The sequence below is a fragment of the Poromitra crassiceps genome (genome assembly GCF_964638095.1).
Source record: "Poromitra crassiceps genome assembly, chromosome: 5".
Taxonomy (NCBI): domain Eukaryota; kingdom Metazoa; phylum Chordata; class Actinopteri; order Beryciformes; family Melamphaidae; genus Poromitra; species Poromitra crassiceps.
Genome location: NC_139642.1, coordinates 24,373,675 through 24,394,052, shown reverse-complemented (window position 1 = coordinate 24,394,052; position 20,378 = coordinate 24,373,675).

Genomic DNA, 20,378 nt, shown 5'->3' with positions numbered 1-20,378 from the left:
CGTTGTTAATGTCCTGGCTCGTGTGTGAAAACACTGGCTCCCATTGGCTACCATGAAACACATGACTCTGCTTTAGCCAATCATAATCGTTTATCTCGTTATGTTAACCCACCCGGTCTCCTCACAGTCACTTGACAACACTAGTGTAGGCTACGGGTAGTTTACTCAATCATAACGCACCGCATTTAGCGTTCAGTAACGATAACGGCGTTGTAACGACGGAAACAGTAATTACCGTAGTTAGATTACCCCGTTACTGAAAAAATAACGGCGTTACCTAACGCCGTTCTTTTAAACGGCGTTATTCCAAACACTGATCACAAGGCTGTTGTTTCTGACAGTCGTTTAGTATCTTTACACAATTTGTACATGTCTGCTGCTTGCTTCATCTGTTTCATGACCAGCTCGCTGTACATTATCCTGCTTATTACACTGCTACTTACTGAATAAATCAATTATTTGACACAAAATATAACAACGATTTTATTGATTTGAAAATGATTTAATTGCTTTTGCCAAAAACCAATGTCAATTTCCTTGTTGCCGGTGGAGCTTTGCAGTTAACTTGACACACCTGGAAACAATTAAACTCATGGCATTAGTAGGCGACTCTGCTGCAACCAACTAAAACCATAAAATAAACAAATAAATAATGATGTGGCTGTGTGTCTGTCTTCTCTCTGTATGTATATATATATATATATATATATATATATACACACACACATGTTGTGTATACATATAATTCATTTATCTATCTATCTGTGATATAATATGAATGAATTATTTGATGCCTTTTTATCTTTTTATCTTTTAAACTGAAACAAGCCTGTGAACATTGACTTTTAGTATTGTACTATTTTAGTTTTCTGTCCTTATCTGTTTTGTGTTTTTGCTTTTTGTTTTTGTCTTCATTTTGTTCTGTTTTATATGGTTCGTTTTTAACGTTTTGGTACTGTTTTAATTTTTCTCCTGAACTTTTGTTTTAATAGTAAAGGCCTAACCAGGGACAGGGGTTGCAAATTAGCCTCGGCTAGAAACCTGTATGCATGACATCGGTTTTGTAGGTCATGTTCAATGCATTTGTCCCTGTTCAATAAACGAAAAAATAAAAAAATAAAAAATCTCATGCTATCTTTTTCCTCCTTGTACAGTAAAGCACTCTAAATTGCATTCAATGTATGAAAACGTGCTATATAAATAAACTTGTTTGCTTCTGTATATTTCTTCACCTCATGGCCGATGACTTGAGCCACAGCCAGGTCCAACCTCCCACACAGCACCCCCACTGCTTTCATCTCCCATGTTAATCAGCAGTGCAGGAGGAGGATCAGTGCTTAGTATTGATTACTTTAGGCTGCTTTCTCACTGGGAACGATTGCTTTCGTTCCGTTCCGTTCCGCTCCGCACCCGGGAACGATTGTCCCCTCCTCCCCTCTCCCCCCGCTGGTCAGCTTTCACATTACAACATTTCTTCCGTGCTTGGAAACGGAACAGAGTGCACTTGCGTCATCAGCTATGCCTGGAGTTTATCCTTGCTCCGTGTGTTGTCTATGTGGTCCGGAACGGTTGGCTTTCACACTCGCAAGTGTTCCGTGGTTCCAAAGCGCTCCCCAGACCACCTTTTCAAGTGGATCCTGTCACGGTTCCCTGTTGCGCGTCCGGGCGCAGAACGGAACGGAACGGAACGCAATGTTCACACTCGTCAAATGTTCTGAAGCTGGGTTCAATTTGGGGACAAGTGTGCTCGGGAACAGTACCTGGGCTCCAGTGTGAAAGCACCCTATATGTCCTTCCACTGTTTAATAGGACAAGGACACGTTTAGGCACGAACCCTTCAGCAGCGTTGTCATGTCACGTCTTATGATTTATTTTGGCCTTAATTGCACCTAAGTTAAACGTTGGGATCAAAGTGGGTTTGGTTAACAGGAGAATTTAAGCTCTTGAGACCCTTGTAAGATCTCAATCATGCAAAGAAAAATAAAAGTAACATAAAGTCTGTATACATTGTTGAATTGTCACAACCCGGAAGGCTGTAGCCTACTTCTGGAAGATTTCTATTCTGCTGTTTGGCATTCTCCACTTCTCTGCTCTGGAAAAATGTTCCCCCTGGATACATTCAAATTATATTTCATCACATTATTCTTAATACATATTTATGGTGAGGTGTGAGGAAGGTGGACGTTTTACTCACACCACCTTACAGGTCATGGAAATTATGCTACACAACGTACATCTATGAATAGAAAAGATTTGGACAAAGAGAGAGAGCGAGAGAGAGAGAGAGAGAGCAGATTTTGAATAATTTCTTCGTTGGCATTCACCCGCGTTATCTGCCTAAATGTGTTGCAGTCCCTTGACTCCCTTTTAAGGCTCCCATCACAAAGCCAGTGTGCCTGTGAAGACAGCATGATGCCTGGAGGCCTATGGAATACAATGGGAAGACTTACTAACCCATGAGAGGCCATGACTTACAGTGTATAGGTCAGCTGTGATGCATAATGTGAAGCAGACTGCTTAAAGGCCCATCATGTATCATCAGGAGGAAAACATTGCTATTTCCCCCCCACCTGCTGGGAAGTCTATATGACTGTGTGCTGCCCCGTAGTCCTGCCGGCCCTCCCTAGCCCTTGGGGGGGGAGGGGAGTGGGCGGTGCCAAGGCTCCCCTGGTACTCTATTATGATTGGTCTTCCCTCCCTGTACCTGTCCCCGTCCTGGGGGTGTTCCTTGTCCTTGAGGAGCTAGAGGCTGTTAAGGGCAGTTGGCTGGTTGAATGGTGGGACTCCCTCTCTGACAGCCAGCTTAGTCACATCTGGCAAGCAGTAGTGTGTGTGTGTGTGTGTGTGTGTGTGTGTGTGTGTGTGTGTGTGTGTGTGTGTGTGTGTGTGTAGGGGTGTGTGTAGGTCTAACCTTGGCAGTCAGTGCTGTCCTGCACTTCTCTCCTGGCCTCCTGCCTGCTGTGTACCTCTTTCTGGGTCACATCCACTCCTGAAGCCTCTCCTGACTTGCCAAGCCCATGACCCCATGTGACCTGTGGTTCCTACAGACCCTGATGCCATGTGACCTGTGGTTCCTACAGACCCTGATGCCATGTGACCTGTGGTTCCTACAGACCCTGATGCCATGTGACCTGTGGTTCCTACAGACCCTGATACCATGTGACCTGTGGTTCCTACAGACCCTGATACCATGTGACCTGTGGTTCCTACAGACCCTGATACCATGTGACCTGTGGTTCCTACAGACCCTGATACCATGTGACCTGTGGTTCCTACAGACCCTGATGCCATGTAACCTGTGGTTCCTACAGACCCTGATACCATGTGACCTGTGGTTCCTACAGACCCTGATACCATGTGACCTGTGGTTCCTACAGACCCTGATACCATGTGGTTCCTACAGACCCTGATGCCATGTGACCTGTGGTTCCTACAGACCCTGATACCATGTGGTTCCTACAGACCCTGATGCCATGTGACCTGTGGTTCCTACAGACCCTGATACCATTTGACCTGTGGTTCCTACAGGCCCTGATACCATGTGGTTCCTACAGACCCTGATACCATGTGACCTGTGGTTCCTACAGACCCTGATACCATGTGACCTGTGGTTCCTACAGACCCTGATACCATGTGACCTGTGGTTCCTACAGACCCTGATACCATGTGACCTGTGGTTCCTACAGACCCTGATACCATGTGACCTGTGGTTCCTACAGACCCTGATACCATTTGACCTGTGGTTCCTACAGGCCCTGATACCATGTGGTTCCTACAGACCCTGATACCATGTGACCTGTGGTTCCTACAGACCCTGATACCATGTGACCTGTGGTTCCTACAGACCCTGATACCATGTGACCTGTGGTTCCTACAGACCCTGATGCCATGTGACCTGTGGTTCCTAAAGGTGTGGTGGTGTGTCTTGGCCTGTCACAAGGCTCGTTTGAGTTGACTGCCGCCTCGCCTGGAAAGCAGACGAGAGCAGCCGAGCGCAGTCAGGCGAGGCATCAACAAGTCGAACACCCCTGACAGCACACTCACTGCTGTGTTTCTTCTTCTACAGTTTTGTTTAACAGCGGTTTGTAAACTAATTAAAACATGTATTAGCGCCACCCACACTCACTGCTCAAATGACCCAGCCCTTCAGATTACTTATTTTTATTCCAATGTGGGCAGCATTACAGGTGGTATTTATGTAAAATATGGAGTGACAGCTTGGAATATAAATAAAATTGAAGTTTCTCCACTTCTCTTCTTTTCTTTTCTTTTCCTGTCAACCATTTTATGTGAAGCACTTTGAATTGCCTCTGTGTATGAAATGTGCTATACAAATAAACTTGACTTGACTTGACTGTGGGTTTGTGATGCACCTGTGTTGAACCAATGGGCGCTCAGCTTGATGCATTTCTTGTCATCCTCTGTCATCCGCAGTCGGGCGCAGTTGGTGGGGAGCAACTGCGGCGCCTCGCTCCAAATCTGCGCCCGCCTCGCTCTCGCGAGAGTCACGTGACTCACGCAGTCGGGCAGGACGGAGCAAGTCGGACAACTTTTCTAACCATCATGCAACGGGGCAAGCAAGGCGCTGGTCGAATCTGCGCAGAACTTGCTCACAGTATCTAGTCAGTTGTTTGCTCTCAGCAACTCACTGCAGTGACACAGCTGTTATTAGACTGAGAGGAGAGGAGAGTTAATGACTCCACTTGCCATTACTAGCCATCTGGTTTTTATTGAATGGGTACTACATTTAATTTATTATTGGTCACTTATATTATGATATTGTGATATTGTGTTATTTACCATTTTATTTTTGTTGCTTTCATTTGTGTTAAGCCTTCGGTCTGCTTAACCGTAACCTGCTTAACCTTTCTCAATGGTAGGTTGATTTGTAAACTCCGGTCATATCTTTTGCAACTTTCATTTATTTTCATTTTGGTTGCCTTATAATGTGGAGATAAGCTCCAGGGGCCAGTTGCACCAAGTGGTCTTAACTATGCCTGGTCGTAACTCCTACGTCGGTCTTAGTTAAGACCAGTCTTTAGAGTGGATTTACGCCTGTTGCACCAACAGGGCTTACGTCTGGTCTTAACTACGCTGGTCGTAGCAATGCGATGTGAATTGCCGGGGAATGCCCCCTGATTGGCCCAAAAATGTGCCTTGCGCCGTCACCCACTACTGTATGTGCGTCACTACACCCTCCCTCCTCCCACCCCCCTCCTCCTGTGGAAGCTCCGGGGGAAAATGGTGGCGATTAGTGCCAGGCAGTCTGAATGAAATTGAATGTAACGTCCCAATTCTATGTATTAAATTCTAAAAAACGATCCTCAACATTTGGGAAGGCTAAGCCACACAACTAGTTCGTTATAATCGAACGTCATGCTTCAAAGGTAAGGACTCAATTACATCAGGTCTCTGCTGATAGACTACCACGGAGATCTCTACAGGCACAGGCACCTTATGCCTCCTCCTGACCAGGCATAATATTTACGACCGGTCTTAGTGAGAAAAAGGCTTATGCCCTATTGGTGCAGCCGGCGTAGCTGTTAGGTCGTAAAGTTACGACCAACTTAGCTTAAGACCAGTCGTAAGACCACTTGGTGCAACTGGCCCCTGATATTCAACAGACAAATGTTTGGTGACGATGTTGAGTGATTGTAATATGCGTGGACCAAGTTATTTTACAAGTTGTTGACAATCTTGCCAGCTGAAAATCTTGTTGTGACTAAACCTTGCGCTGTAGTTAGCTAACCGTGGAATGCAGTTTTGTTTCAGTACACATTGCTGTGTTGCTGAGAGCTGATTGTGCAGAACTAAAACAGACAACTGTGTGTGTGTGTGTGTGTGTGTGTGTGTGTGTGTGTGCGTGTGCGTGCGTGCATGCGTGTGTGTGTGTGTGTGTGCGTGTACGTGTGCGTGTGCGTGTGCGTGTGTGTGTGTGTGTGCGCGCGTGCGTGCGTGTGTGTGTGCGTGTGTGCGCGTGCGTGCGTTACCAGAATAAATGGAGAACATCTCCAAAGGTGATCCTGGTCTGTGAGTGTCATCTCAACACAACACAACAGCATTCTGCCGCTACACTAGGGAGAAAATTATAGCTGTCGGATAGCTGAGAATTTGCATCTAAATGTGACAAGAAAGAGGCAAATGTGGCACTTTAATCATCAGTAAGAGCACAAGCCCTGGTAGAATATAGAAATACTCCAGAAATAGATGAGATTGATGAATCTGCAGACTCCACCTGTTTAGTAACAGTACATTTCAAATCAGAATCCTTTAAGATGTAGCAGTTCACTCCTCGTTGCTAAAGCAATAGCACGTAAAGCATGTGTGTGTACCCCTTCTATCTGCACATGTCCCACAATCCTTCACTCCAGCCTGGTTCTCCTCATTAGAGAGCTCACAGCTCTGATCAGGAGATGTTGGACTTGACTCATTTCCTGTGGGAATCGATGGCCTCAGTGAATCAAACAGCCTGGACAGCTAATGGCTTTAGTGGGTTGTGGGGGCGGGACCAGAGGGCACTGGTCAGATAGCAATGATAACTGACGCCCCTCCTGGTGAAAACAGTTGAAGGGCATCCTAACAGTGATAGGCTCTAAGACTGCATTACTGTACATTTAAAGTGTTTTGGATTTAAAGTTTAAATGAGACATCGTTAATTTTAGAAAGCTGCTCTATTGAACAGACAAACTAGAAGTTACCTTCAGCCACCACTTTGTCTGAGGATATCTCAGTCAATCATTGAGCTTAATAAAGTAAATGAACAAGTAAATAAATTAAATAAGTAAAAAATATATATATATATATATATATATATATATATATATATATATATATATATATATATATATTCTTGCCTATTGCCTTTCTCCACAAGCACCGTACTACTGATCAAATTCATACTCATCACATTCAAAAACATGTACAGCATATGAAATCTTATTAAGTCAATAGGAAAAGTAGGTACACTGTGGAGATTGCGAGGTGTCTGCCATGGCTGCACCTGAGTGCAGCTGAATCCATATCCTCTGTGTTGCTGGTTATGGAATAAAGAAGGTCCAGCTCAGAAGAAGAACATGAAGTGGTTCTGAAAACGGATCCAGTTGTTATTATTAGCCAGGAGCTGCACTGCAGTTTCTCTACCTCTCTCTTCACGCTTTGTTCTCCAACCCAGTCAGACACTCCTTTATCCATCCCATTACAGCAGATCCCTTTAGATAAGAAGCCCACACTGTACGACTACCAAACAGCCTGATGGCTTTCTTCTTCAGACCAGGAAGTGCAGAAGGGCTACATTTAACCTAACTTCGCGTCACCAGGCTCTTCTCGGCCAGAAAGAGCCTGGCTTCCGCTCACAATTGATTTTGTCACCCTACCTGGTTCCGGCCTAGAGCCCGCCCTAGACAGGAAGGGCAGCGTTTCTAGCTCGTCAACTTTTACGTTAACTTGACAATTTGACCCAAGTATCAGAACGGCAAACAACAAAACAAAAGATGGACGTACCGAACAAAGTTTTTGAAGAAGTTCTTTTAGAAACATTGCGGATTCACAATCTCACATCTTTTAAGCCAATACAGGAGCTTTGGATCAGACAATTAATCGAGGCAAGAGACGTCAAGCTAACGACAACAAAGACGTTTTTTGGCGCACTGCCTTCCGGTGTTCATTCTGGTTCCGTGGTTTACGCCCCATGACAAAAAGTGGGGTGAAAGGTGCCCAGACTACATTTAACCATGAACTGTGCAGCAAGCAACATTCAACTCATCCAATCACAGACGGCCCTCATGAAGTAGAAACACAGAAACGACTGTAAAACAAATGGACGTAGTGTCGTCCACTTTTTTGGAGCCAGTGCAGCCAGAGCAAGGTGAGGGTCGTCCTGCTATTGACCCGTAATCGGTGACCTCTCAGTCACTAGACCTGTCAATCACTAGGAAAACAACCGTTTCATAACGTTATACGCATTAATGACGCAATTATTTCAAAGATCGTTATGCGGACAAACATTAGAAGGAGTGAAATTAGCTACTGAGACCACCGCCTCTTGTCTATCTATATTTGAAGTGAGAAGTTGGGTTGTGGTGGTCCTGCATTGACTTGCATCCAGTTGGTCTTTTTAGCACTACCATCTAGTTGATGTCAAACAAATTGCTGCTTGACTTCAGAATTCACACGTGGCTTATCTGTGTGTGTGTGTGTGTGTGTGTGTGTGTGTGTGTGCATGTGTGTGTATGTGTGCGTGTGTGTGTGTGTGTGTGTGTGTGTGTGTGTGTGTGTGTGTGTGTGTATGTGTGTCTATCCATCAATAGTGAACGTCACTTCCTGCTTTTCTCCCTGTACCAGCGTGTGAAAAAATATGAACGGAGCGATACGCTACCTTTTTGATCCCATTTGAATTGTGCCAGGGGAGTAACACACGTCATGTTCAATGTAAACGAAAACTCTGCAAGTCGAGAAAGTCACAGTTTGTGGTCAAACTGTGGCACTATAAGTTATCAATCAGAAAGAGTACGCACAACAAGTGACGTCTATCCCGCCCAGTCCATTGTTGTTGATGGTGTGTAACGTGTAATGTGCGACACGAGATGTAGCTGATTCACAAAACTAAACCTTAACGTTTCAGTTTCAGGACAAACTGTGACTTTCTTGACATGCAGAGTTATATGACCTAGACCCCTAGACCCCAGTCTAGGGGTCTAGGTCATAACATGAAGTATACACAAGGACAACCATGAAAAGTAAGTGTGATTTATTGGTCACACAACACAATCAACAAAGCTACTGGACTCACTACACTCAAAGCTAACATTGCCATGCTAAGCTAAAGCCTAGGCCGAAGCCTGGTGAGAGTTAGCAGCCAAAGCTAAGGCTGGAAGAAAGAGCAGCTAATACAAATGGTTGAGTCCAGCACTAAAATACACATAACACCAGAGTTAACAAACTAAACCAATACTAAACACAACAGTTAACAAATCAGAGGTTCTGGGGGAGGATGAGAGGAGCAGCACTGCACAGATCAGTTACTGCCTGCCTCTGATCTGCCATCTTCAGACTGGAGTATATAAAGGGTCTGTGTCAATCAGCTGCCAAACTGCAACAGCCCCATCACAGCAGTTCCCAATCACCAATCTTCTCCCCAAGCCGACCAATCAGAAAGGACTCTGTAGAAAGACAGTCAAAGAGCAACCAGGACAACAGCAACACAATAAAAGAAACGGCACAGCCGTAACACATGACTTCTACACGTCACCGCCCCGATGTTTACACGCACATGACTTCTGCACGTCACCGCCCCGATAGGAAAAGAGCTAAAAACACAAATGCTCCAAGTTGATTCCTTGATTGTAGCACGGGTGATAATGTTTCGGGCAGCACCCTGCCCTTCACCCCGCCCCAATAGGGCCAAAGACTTTGGATTGGTTCTGCAATTCATCTCCAACTGTTTCCAGCCTGTTTTAACAACGAAAGCTGGGACATTGTCCTCAGTCTCTACCTGAGCTAAGCCTTTAGAGACTGACTGGGACATTGTCCTCAGTCTCTACCTGAGCTAAGCCTTTAGAGACTGACTGGGACATTGTCCTCAGTCTCTACCTGAGCTAAGCCTTTAGAGACTGACTGGGACATTGTCCTCAGTCTCTACCTGAGCTAAGCCTTTAGAGACTGACTGGGACATTGTCCTCAGTCTCTACCTGAGCTAAGCCTTTAGAGACTGACTGGGACATTGTCCTCAGTCTCTACCTGAGCTAAGCCTTTAGAGACTGACTGGGACATTGTCCTCAGTCTCTACCTGAGCTAAGCCTTTAGAGACTGACTGGGACATTGTCCTCAGTCTCTACCTGAGATAAGCCTTTAGAGACTGACTGGGACATTGTGCTCAGTCTCTACCTGAGCTAAGCCTTTAGAGACTGACTGGGACATTGTCCTCAGTCTCTACCTGAGCTAAGCCTTTAGAGACTGACTGGGACATTGTCCTCAGTCTCTACCTGAGCTAAGCCTTTAGAGACTGACTGGGACATTGTGCTCAGTCTCTACCTGAGCTAAGCCTTTAGAGACTGACTGGGACATTGTGCTCAGTCTCTACCTGAGCTAAGCCTTTAGAGACTGACTGGGACATTGTCCTCAGTCTCTACCTGAGCTAAGCCTTTAGAGACTGACTGGGACATTGTCCTCAGTCTCTACCTGAGCTAAGCCTTTAGAGACTGACTGGGACATTGTGCTCAGTCTCTACCTGAGCTAAGCCTTTAGAGACTGACTTTAGAGGGTAGAGTATGAATCCCTTGCCCCACACTACCTATTTTTCTCTTTGTGTCCTCTCTCTGTGACTCATCTTCTGCTCTGTATCACCACAGCCCATTTCTCTCTTGTCTTTGTCTCCCATGGTTGAGTGTGACCTTCTGGTGTCCAACCAAAGGCAGCCAGCATTTAGAGCCAGCAGATGGTTCACAGTGAGACTGTTGTCCTTCTATTGTGTATAAAGGTGTGTATCAACCCCTACACTGGGCCGTGGACAGACATCGAGCGATGGTAAGAGGTCCAACACGCATGTGCACACACACACACATCACACACACACACACACACACACACATGCACATTTGTAGCGAGAGGCATTCAACAGACTGCTGCATTTAATTAAACAAATCTGTTTGTAAAGCTTCTGACAATCCAGTCTGATGGTATCTGATCAGCTGTACTGAATTACAAAGTGTGCCTCTGTTAAAAGGCTAAGCCTCTTTTCATGTGTTTAAAAAAGACTGTTTCCCATTGATAAGGGCTCAATATCCAGAAGCAGAGAATGGGTTTCATCTTATCTACTCCCCCACAAAGACCTAATGGAACATCAAGCACATCCTGCTATCACAGCATGGTCCACTTTGGGCTCCAAATTGGCCCACAGCTCCTCCTGTAGAGAGCATCCTGCAAGAACATCTCATAAACTGTGAATGGTACGAGATGGCTATAACACACTGGAGCCAATGCACAGTACAAACACCACATACACACACGTTCAGATGGGTATTCATGCAAGCCATAGACAAAGACACACACACACTAGGGCTGTGAATCTTCACTGGCCTCACGATTCGATTCGATTACGATTCAGAGGGCTACGATTCGATTCGAGTACGATTATCGATGCATCTCGATGCATCTTAAATCGATGCATCACTTTTTTCCGCAATACATGATTTTTGTTTTCTCACTTTCTTTTTTCTCACCGTGTGGCTACTTTTAAAATAAAAGTGCATTTGGAATTGCATTGTATTATGATCCATAATTAAAATAAACAACTGCATGTACTTCCATTATATTTTATTTGATTATTAATTTTTAATTTTTTTAATTTTTTTAATAATCGATTTTTGACATTTGTGAATCGATGCAGAATCGTGCACGTCCGCATCGCGATGCATCATATACAGTAAATCGATTTTGTTTTTGACACCCCTAACACACACACACACACACACACACACACACACACACAGTACACACACACACACACACACACACACACACACAGTACACACACACACACACACACACACACACACACACACACCCACCCACCCACATGCACACACACTTACAGTAACCTACAATAGAAAGAAGCCAAACGCCCATGGCGTGTTTCTCCCACTGTCTTTCAAATGAGTCAAACTGTCTCTCATCCATCCTGACTACAGAGGCTTTGCCAGAATTCTCTTTCCCATTCCCCCTCTTCCATATGTATGAAGAGTAGGGATGAGACCGATCCCATACAATATCGGTATCGGGTGCCGATACTGACATAATTTACGAATCGGGGGGAAAAAAAAATCCAGCGCGGGCCGTAATTTGCCCATGTATAATAGTATCCTTCTTTGCCTTGTATATTTTCTTAATTCTGTCTGCTTTTTGCAAAGGTATATTTAAAACAAAAATCTTTAATTGGCCAAATCTTTGCCTATACTGTATATTCAAGAAAAATATCGGTATCGGAATAATATCGGTATCGGCAGATATCCAAATTCAGGTATCGGAATCGGATCGGAAGTGAAAAAATGTGGATCGGTGCATCCCTGATGAAGAGCATCAGTTGTTTTGGGAATACAGCATGTTATATTGTGTATTGCATCTTATATTGACGTTCCATCCAACAGCATCAGAGTGTTGACTTTTGCTGCGGAGAGTCAGATGGTTCAGTGTACTTCAGTAAAAAAAAAAAAAGAAGAGGAAAAGAAACAGTTTGGATAGATTCAACGTGTAATCCACAGTACAAACACGATAGTGAGTGGGTGTGATTTGGACTTCTTTTCTCTCTGAACCTCTTTCTGGGTCACATCACTCCTGAAGCCTCCCCTGACCCTGTGGCCAAGCCCCAACACAAACCTGACCTTATAATCACAATCAGTGCAGAGTACCAGCACAAGTGAACAGAGCCCATAAACAGTTAGCACTCAGCCTCTCTGACAGGAGAGAGGACAAACAGACAGCTCCATATGTTCTGCTGTAGAGGCCTTTAACACTCACCTTGGTTAGCCTTCAGTTTCACCACTTTCTTTTTTCCACGCTGCCAGCGTAGCATTGCAGCATGGCTACACACAGCAATGTCAGGTGTTCCAGTGGAACGGATACTTTGGGACGGTACCGGTGATGTGCTTCCTTCCTCACATGGCCTCTAGAGGGCGGCATTGACTAAGAGTCTTGACTGGGACTACGTCCGTGGCTGTACCGGTGGGCACCGCGGGATGTACAGGATGTGTGCTTCTTTAGGCTGCATGATGAACTAAACATAGGCGCTGTAGATCTAGTGCGTTCAGCCAGATGTCACAAGTCCTGACAGGAAACTGGACTTGTTACTGTAATGACTCGCATGACTTTTCCCACAGCAGAGTAAGGCGCTATCTACCATCTAATTGACTGTAATCAAAATTACAGTTACAGTTACCATATTGAACTACAGGGCAGTCGGCAGAGTGCATACCTCCGCCAACCTTTCTACAAAGAGGTGTTACGTGAATCCATTTAGAAGTTAGGCCCCTTTTTGTGATTGGCCATTGTCACGCCCCCTTTTAGGCCGGTATCTGTGCAAAGTTAATCAGTTCTAAGTTGGCTCATGACCTATCTTTCTACAAGTTTTCGTGCAAATCCGTTGGTAACTTTTCGAGATATCCTGCGGAGGGTGAAAACATGACCTGCCGGTCTAATCCGTTGGCAGAAGTAATGGAATAGTTTTGCCTTTGGCTTGTTGCCTCTCTTCACTGACACATGCCTGCGTGCACAGACTGCACTGTACTGTAGTGGGATGTCAACAAGATGGAGCTGCTAGATAAGAGAAACTCATTACTTTTTTTGAATTCATGTCACATAAAGATAAGAATATTACCGTCAAATGTAAGTTTTGTCCAGGCAATGATAATAATAATAATAATAATAATAATAATAATAATAATAATTGATAGGACTTATATAGCACTTTTCTACTCCAAGACACTTTACATAAACATAAACAGATAAACATATGGATACAAACCCTAAACTTACACAGATACATAAAAGTTACAAAGTGAAGGAGGATTTTGGTAGAGGTGTGGATTTCCGTTCTAGGGAGGCAGTGGGAGTCAGGTATTGTACGCTTTTTAGAAGTAGGTTTTTTTTTTGTTGGTTTTTGAGTCTGAGTTTCGGATGTTTGGCCGGACCCCCACCGGGACGGAGGGGTCCTGGTGGGGGTCAGAAGGTTGGCATCAGCTGATCTGAGGTGGCGAGTGGGGGGAGTGGCGATGGAGAAGCTCTGTCAGGTATGAGTGGGCGAGATCTTTTTACAGCTGTAAACTGAACAAGCAATCTGTCTAAGCACTTGATAAGACAGCATCTCCACGTCACGTCACACCTTTCAGATTTTGTAGAGTCCAGTGATTCAGAGAGCCTTGCATTGCCCTCACCAACGGCTTGGAGAAACAATTGAGCCTATCAGTGCCTTTAGATGCGGGACTTAAGTTTGAATAAAAATAGAAAATAATGACACAATAGTTTGGGCAATTTACAGCTGTGGATTTAATCTGCAATTTGTTCTACACATGTCTGATGGTATGGAGCTGGGCTATAGGTGGGCAGAGGCGAGGAGATAAGAGGGCTCCTTCATGCATTTTGGAACATCTTGGAGCATCCGCAGTTCCAGCAACGTTCCAGTCTATGTCTATATCTCGTTGTTGGAGTAATTTAACAATGACAATAAATAAACTTGAACGTGAACTTGAACATTGTTGAAACACCTGTTGGCCATTTTTGATTTCATTACAAAGGAAATTTTGGATATACTTGTCTTTATACAGTATATGTTTTGTCATTTATTTGTGCATAGAAGAGATGTGCCGTGAGAGTAGACATGAAGGATTCGTTATCTGTATGTGTGGATAAGTGAATTATTTTTTCTCTTCTTCATTTGTTGTAGGGAGAATTCATATTTGAGCAGCACCGGGCCATTTAGGAGAGACAACAAACAAAGAACACGAACAACATGTCCTGTATGAGGCTTCCTCCTCCTCCAGCCTTCTCCATCACTGATGCTGAGAAGAAACAAGCCAAAGCCACACTGTCACACCTGCTGAGCCGAGGCAACAACAGCCAAGATATATAGTCTGCTGAAGACATATTTCAGATAGATGTGGACATAATTATATTGTATATCTGTCTTGTCACAGAAGAGCCAGCCTGCCAAAGTGGGCCAATCCACTCCACCACACTGATCCACTGTGGTGCTTTCTCCCGCAGACAGAGAAACCTTCCAGCTGATAGGTGACAGACAGGAGGGAGCTCTTCAACCTGCTGGACTGTGACAGAGAACTCAACTGACCCCCGTCTTTTCTAACACATTATCTCACTTCCATTCTGCTGGAGGAAAAGCTCCTATTGGAAGTTTACATGAACAATCACCCTAATAATTTCGGGATAGTGATATATTGTATAATATTATTTGTACTTGAGGTGAAAAAAATTATTGATGAAAGAATATACAACAGGATTCTGCATAGATTACAGCAGCACAGCACAGGGGTGAATGGGTTAAAAGGACTATAGAGCACAATAAATGATATCCCAAAATAAAATTGAGAAGAGGAAAAAAAGAAATGGAACTAATGCATCACATATTGAGACACATTTGTGTTGGAGTGCTGTGAGTAACTTATAGTGAGAGTAAAGTGAGTCTTATTGACAAAGGAAGAATAATGAGGCCATCTTAGACTGCAATGGCACTATCACTATACTCCATAACATCTCCATGTTGGCTAATGCAGGCCATGAATAAATTAAATATTCAACAATGTGACACAGAGAGCGCTGTCTGTATTCAGAGTGAAGTTAATCTCTATCTCGCTCCTCTTATCTGTCTCCTCTCTCCTCTCTCTCATTTCCTCTTCCATCTCTTCTCAATCTCCTTCGCTGTCCTTCACTTTGCACCCGTTGTTCGTGCGTTCCTCTCATCCACAGCACAACAACAGTGCGGAGAAAATCCTCCGTTTCCCCTCAACCTCTGTCTCCCCAAATCAGCACGGCAATTTCAATGTCTTTGTTGTTGAAACAGCAGATAGTGAGCATGCAGCTGCTATCTGGAGCGTTTGCTGGAGAGTCATTCTTCTCAAACCACAGAGGTGCGCTGTGTGTGTGTGTGTGTGTGTGTGTGTGTGTGTGTGTGTGTGCGTGTGTGTGTGCGTGTGCGTGTGTGTATGTGCATGCGCGCATGTGCGTGTGTGTCATTCAAACTCAGTCATGTCTCATGCAACCATGTCTAGACTGAACTGAGGAATCCTTGCAGTGAGGAAATACAGCAGATGTAAAGTGCTATAAAGTGATATATAAAGTTTATTTAACCCTACCTTCCAATAATCATTATTATTCCAAATATCCTTTTAACACATTCACTGCCAGCCGTTTTTTTTTTTACTGTAGGTAGCTTCTGCCAAGCCGTTTTTTGAGGATTCTGGCTCATTTTACAAGAGCCGAGGATAATTTTCTGCTTGGACTTTGTGAACACAAAGTTCACAAAAGTACTAATAGAATGTGTGCTTTCTCTGTCTAAAAGAGTTAGTTTGTAGAGTTAGTAGTTATGTAGATATTAGCCGTTGAGTACAGCATGGTTTCAGCGTCTGAGACAGGAAGCTGAGATAATCGCAGTTTTGTGAAATTCAATCAAACAGGCAGAACAGTCACTTTAACCATTTATTTTTGGCATCAGTGAGAGATCAGACATCTGAACAATATAGTTCTGAACACCCTCTCCTTCAAACTCCTCCCTCCGTGGGCATGTCTGGTGGCTTTCAGCAGCGTTTGTCACAAGCCAGTTTCTCCTGCCTGTCTGAGCAGTGAGCAGCCTCCCTCTCTGGCGGCCCCTCGTCGGCGAGTGTGGCAAGTGTGGATGGGGCTCAATCGTTTCTTGGATTTTCGGTTGAGAGCTTTGATGAAGCTTTGTGCGATTCTAGGCTTTATGCTGCCCACCCAGTCTATTTTTGGAACCCCCCACCGTTGTGCGCCCGTGTGCACCAGCGTGAAAGCGTTTTCGCCTACAGTATGAGAATGAGGCTCGTTCGTTTCTGGGTTTTCGGAATGCGTGCGATTCTGGCCTTTCTGCGGGTGTTTCAAAGTGTGTTTCACCCATAATCTATTATGCAAATTTGCAATCCCCCACGCCAGCACCCAGGCACCGCTCTCCGCTCTCGGTGTGCTGCTGCTGGCGCGGCCGCTCTCGGGCGAGTCTGGTGACTGATGACTGTAAAATCGGCAAGCCATTTCCTTGAGAATGGCTTCCTCCCGCGGCTGTTTTTTCTTTGCTTTCGCTCGTCTGGAGAGCACTGTCAACACTTAGTGGGTCGGTAAAATAGATTATACACATTCAATACCTCCAATATTTGTATAAAAGACGTAAAAGGGTTGGATCCACGTCCCACCGTCAAAAAAAAAAAAAATTTTAAGCCGAGATATCTCGTCTTTGGCAGTCAACCGTTGGATTCTGTAAGCCGAGATATCTCGTCAATGGCAGTGAACGTGTTAATACAGAGCACAGCATGTTCTCATATGAACAGAACGAAATGACTCGGGTCTGAACAGTCCAGCAGGAGACAAACCCTATGTCGCACATCTCCAGTTTCCATTTGAAATCTCTTCTTCGATGAGAATGGGAAAAATGTCTAGAGGGTGACTGAGGTTTCACACAGAGAGAAACAGTTTAGTTGCACATGGTTGATATCACCTAGTGGGCAGTTTCTGCTATAATGATATTAATAATGTAGTATTTTAGGGGCTGTGGGCTGTGCAGGAGGCTGCATTATTAGACAAGGGAAGCATGCAATGCATCCATATTTCATTAGGACAGGACAGTCCTGAAGATATGGCTGCTGCCAGGGACAATAATACAATCTTATGAATCTTAGACCATCGCTTTAGTAAATGTCAGAGCATGATCCTCACACTAAAGGAGCCATTTGACCAAGAATTTAACATTTAGTATTCATGAAGTCTCGGTTCAATCATTAGATTAATCCCTAATTTATTCATAGTATTCACTAGGCGCTACCCTTGCTCAATCACTTGAGTATCTGCAGTCAGCTTTTGGTATTGTGGAGTCACGTTTGTTTGATCTGAAACTTGTGTTAAATGCCTCCAAAACCAAATTTATGCTGTTTTCTAATGCTAGGAAGACTCTAGATTATCGTCCAAAAATCCTAACTTTGCAGGGCAGTCTGATCGAACTAGTGTCTCAGTACAAATATCTAGGTATTTTAATTGATGAACGTCTAACTTTTAAAAATTCACATCGAAAACCTAGTTAAGAAACTGAAGCTTAAGCTAGGTTTTTATTTTAGAAACAAATCCTGCTTTTTTTATTTTGCCAGAAAAAAATTGATAGAAGCTACATTTCTTCCCCTGCTTGATTATGGCGATCTGCTGTACATGCACGCCTCTGCAAAATGTTTGCATTGCCTGGATACTGTGTACCACAGCGCTCTGAGGTTTGTTACAGGCTGCAAAGCTCTCACACATCATTGCACCTTGTACACCAGAGTTCAGTGGCCCTCATTGGCCCTGTGCAGACTTACTCACTGGTACACTTTTATCTACAAGTCCATCCTTGGTCTGCTTCCATCCTACCTTTGTGGGTATATCTCCATCAAAACTAGAAAGTATTGCCTGCGCTCAAATGACACCCTCCTATTGTCAGTCCCCAAGGTTGGCACTGAACTTGGCAAGCAGGCCTTTATGTTCTCTGCCCCTGCAGCCTGGGACCAAGCAGGCCTTTATGTTCTCTGCCCCTGCAGCCTGGAACCAAGCAGGCCTTTATGTTCTCTGCCCCTGCAGCCTGGAACCAAGCAGGCCTTTATGTTATCTGCCCCTGCAGCCTGGAACCAAGCAGGCCTTTATGTTCTCTGCCCCTGCAGCCTGGAACCAAGCAGGCCTTTATGTTCTCTGCCCCTGCAGCCTGGAACCAAGCAGGCCTTTATGTTCTCTGCCCCTGCAGCCTGGAACCAAGCAGGCCTTTATGTTCTCTGCCTCTGCAGCCTGGAACCACTTGCAGACAGACTTGCAGCTAGCTGAGCTGATCCCCATTAGCACATTTAAAAATATAGTGAAGGGCTTGGAGGCAGATTCAATTGGAGGTTGTGAGTGCTTCCGTAGCTAGGCCCGTTTCCTCCTGTCTCTCTTTTAGTCATAGTCATAGTCATGTCTTTGTTTTATATGTGCTCTTAATGTTTGCTTTCATACATGTTGTTGTACATGTTTTGCTTTTGTGTTTTAATGTTTCCTTATGTGCTGCTTTGCGTCTTTTTGGCTTTTGATTCTGTGATCTGTTTGCAACTTTGACATATGTGCTTTTAATATTTGATTGTCTGTCTGGTTGAAACTGTATTGCTGCTATCTTGGCCAGGGCTCCCTCGAAAAAGAGATCTTGTCATCTCAATGGGACTCACCTGGTTAAATAAAGGTTAACTAGACACGAGTATTATTCAGTACCCCTGCTTGAGATATGACTAAATGTTAGGGAGGGTATGTACAGAGTCCAATAAAAAAGTATCTACAGAAAAATTTATATTTTTTATCTTTATTTGAAGTCTGATCCTTTCTACACCATACTGTATGAGGGATAATGTACATAATAACAACATATCCAGCCTTGTTTCTGAAAAGCAATTCAATATAATAATAATAATAACACTGGGGGAATGAAAGAAGAAGTGAGTAGTTTGGAGTAAACAGTCCACCAGCTCTTTGATTGCTATGTGATTCACAGTTATCTTCTGACTGAGCTGGAAAGACTTCAACAGTAAATCCACTGATGATCAATCTTTTCAGATAAACCTCACTGACAAGTAAGTATAGGCCTACAAATATACTGTAAGCACACATGTTTTTTTAAAGACAATTCTATAGAAGGTTTTATCTCCAGAGCCAGCTCACTTCCTGTTGCAGTGTTTGCTAGTAGCAGTCCTGTCAGTCCTGTCCTATTATAGGGAGAGGACTGACAATTGCGTGAACACTCTACACACACAGGTAATGGTTTGGCTTTCATCCAACCACCTCCTGAGAAAGTACACATGCTGTTCATCTAACTGCTGCTGCTGCATTAACAATGGTGATGCACACATACACACACACACACACACGCATGCGCACGCGCACACACACACACACACACACACACACACACACACACACACGCACACACGCAAGCACACACACACACACACACACACACACACACACACACACACACAAGCACACACACACGCACACACACACACACACACATTTGAACACACACAAATAAAAAAACAATACCCCAGTCCTAGCCTAGGTAAACCCAGCCACCACGTGACCTGCTCTCTCAGTTCCCAGTCACTATCGTCTAGCGAACGGGCCATTCAGAACGATTTCCGCGGCGGTTTAAAGACTCCCGCAGACCCGCAGCCACCCCGCAGCCAATGAGTGACGGCGTGACTGCCAACATCAGTCCTGCCGTGATCGGCCAATCAGAGAGTGCGTCTTTGTCAATGACGTGTAACAGCTGCAGCGGCTTAGCACTACCTAGCCGTTAGCATTTGGCCTCTCTAAAGCATAGCTCCCGAGCTAGCTACTAGCTGGCTAGCTATATGGCTATGCAACTACGTGAGGAAATTCAAGTGAAAACAGCTGTTGAGGTTGAGGTCTGTTGATCAAAATAACACCTAGCGTTATCGAAATCGGATTTTAGCGGACCATACAAGCCAGGGCTTCAGAGCTGATCACCTGGACACATTTTATGGCGAAATTATCTGATAAACTTGTCTGTGCTGCTCTGTGGTGATCAGCTAATGTCTTCATAGCATTGTGATTATGATTTAATGCATTATGGAAGATAAACGCTGGTT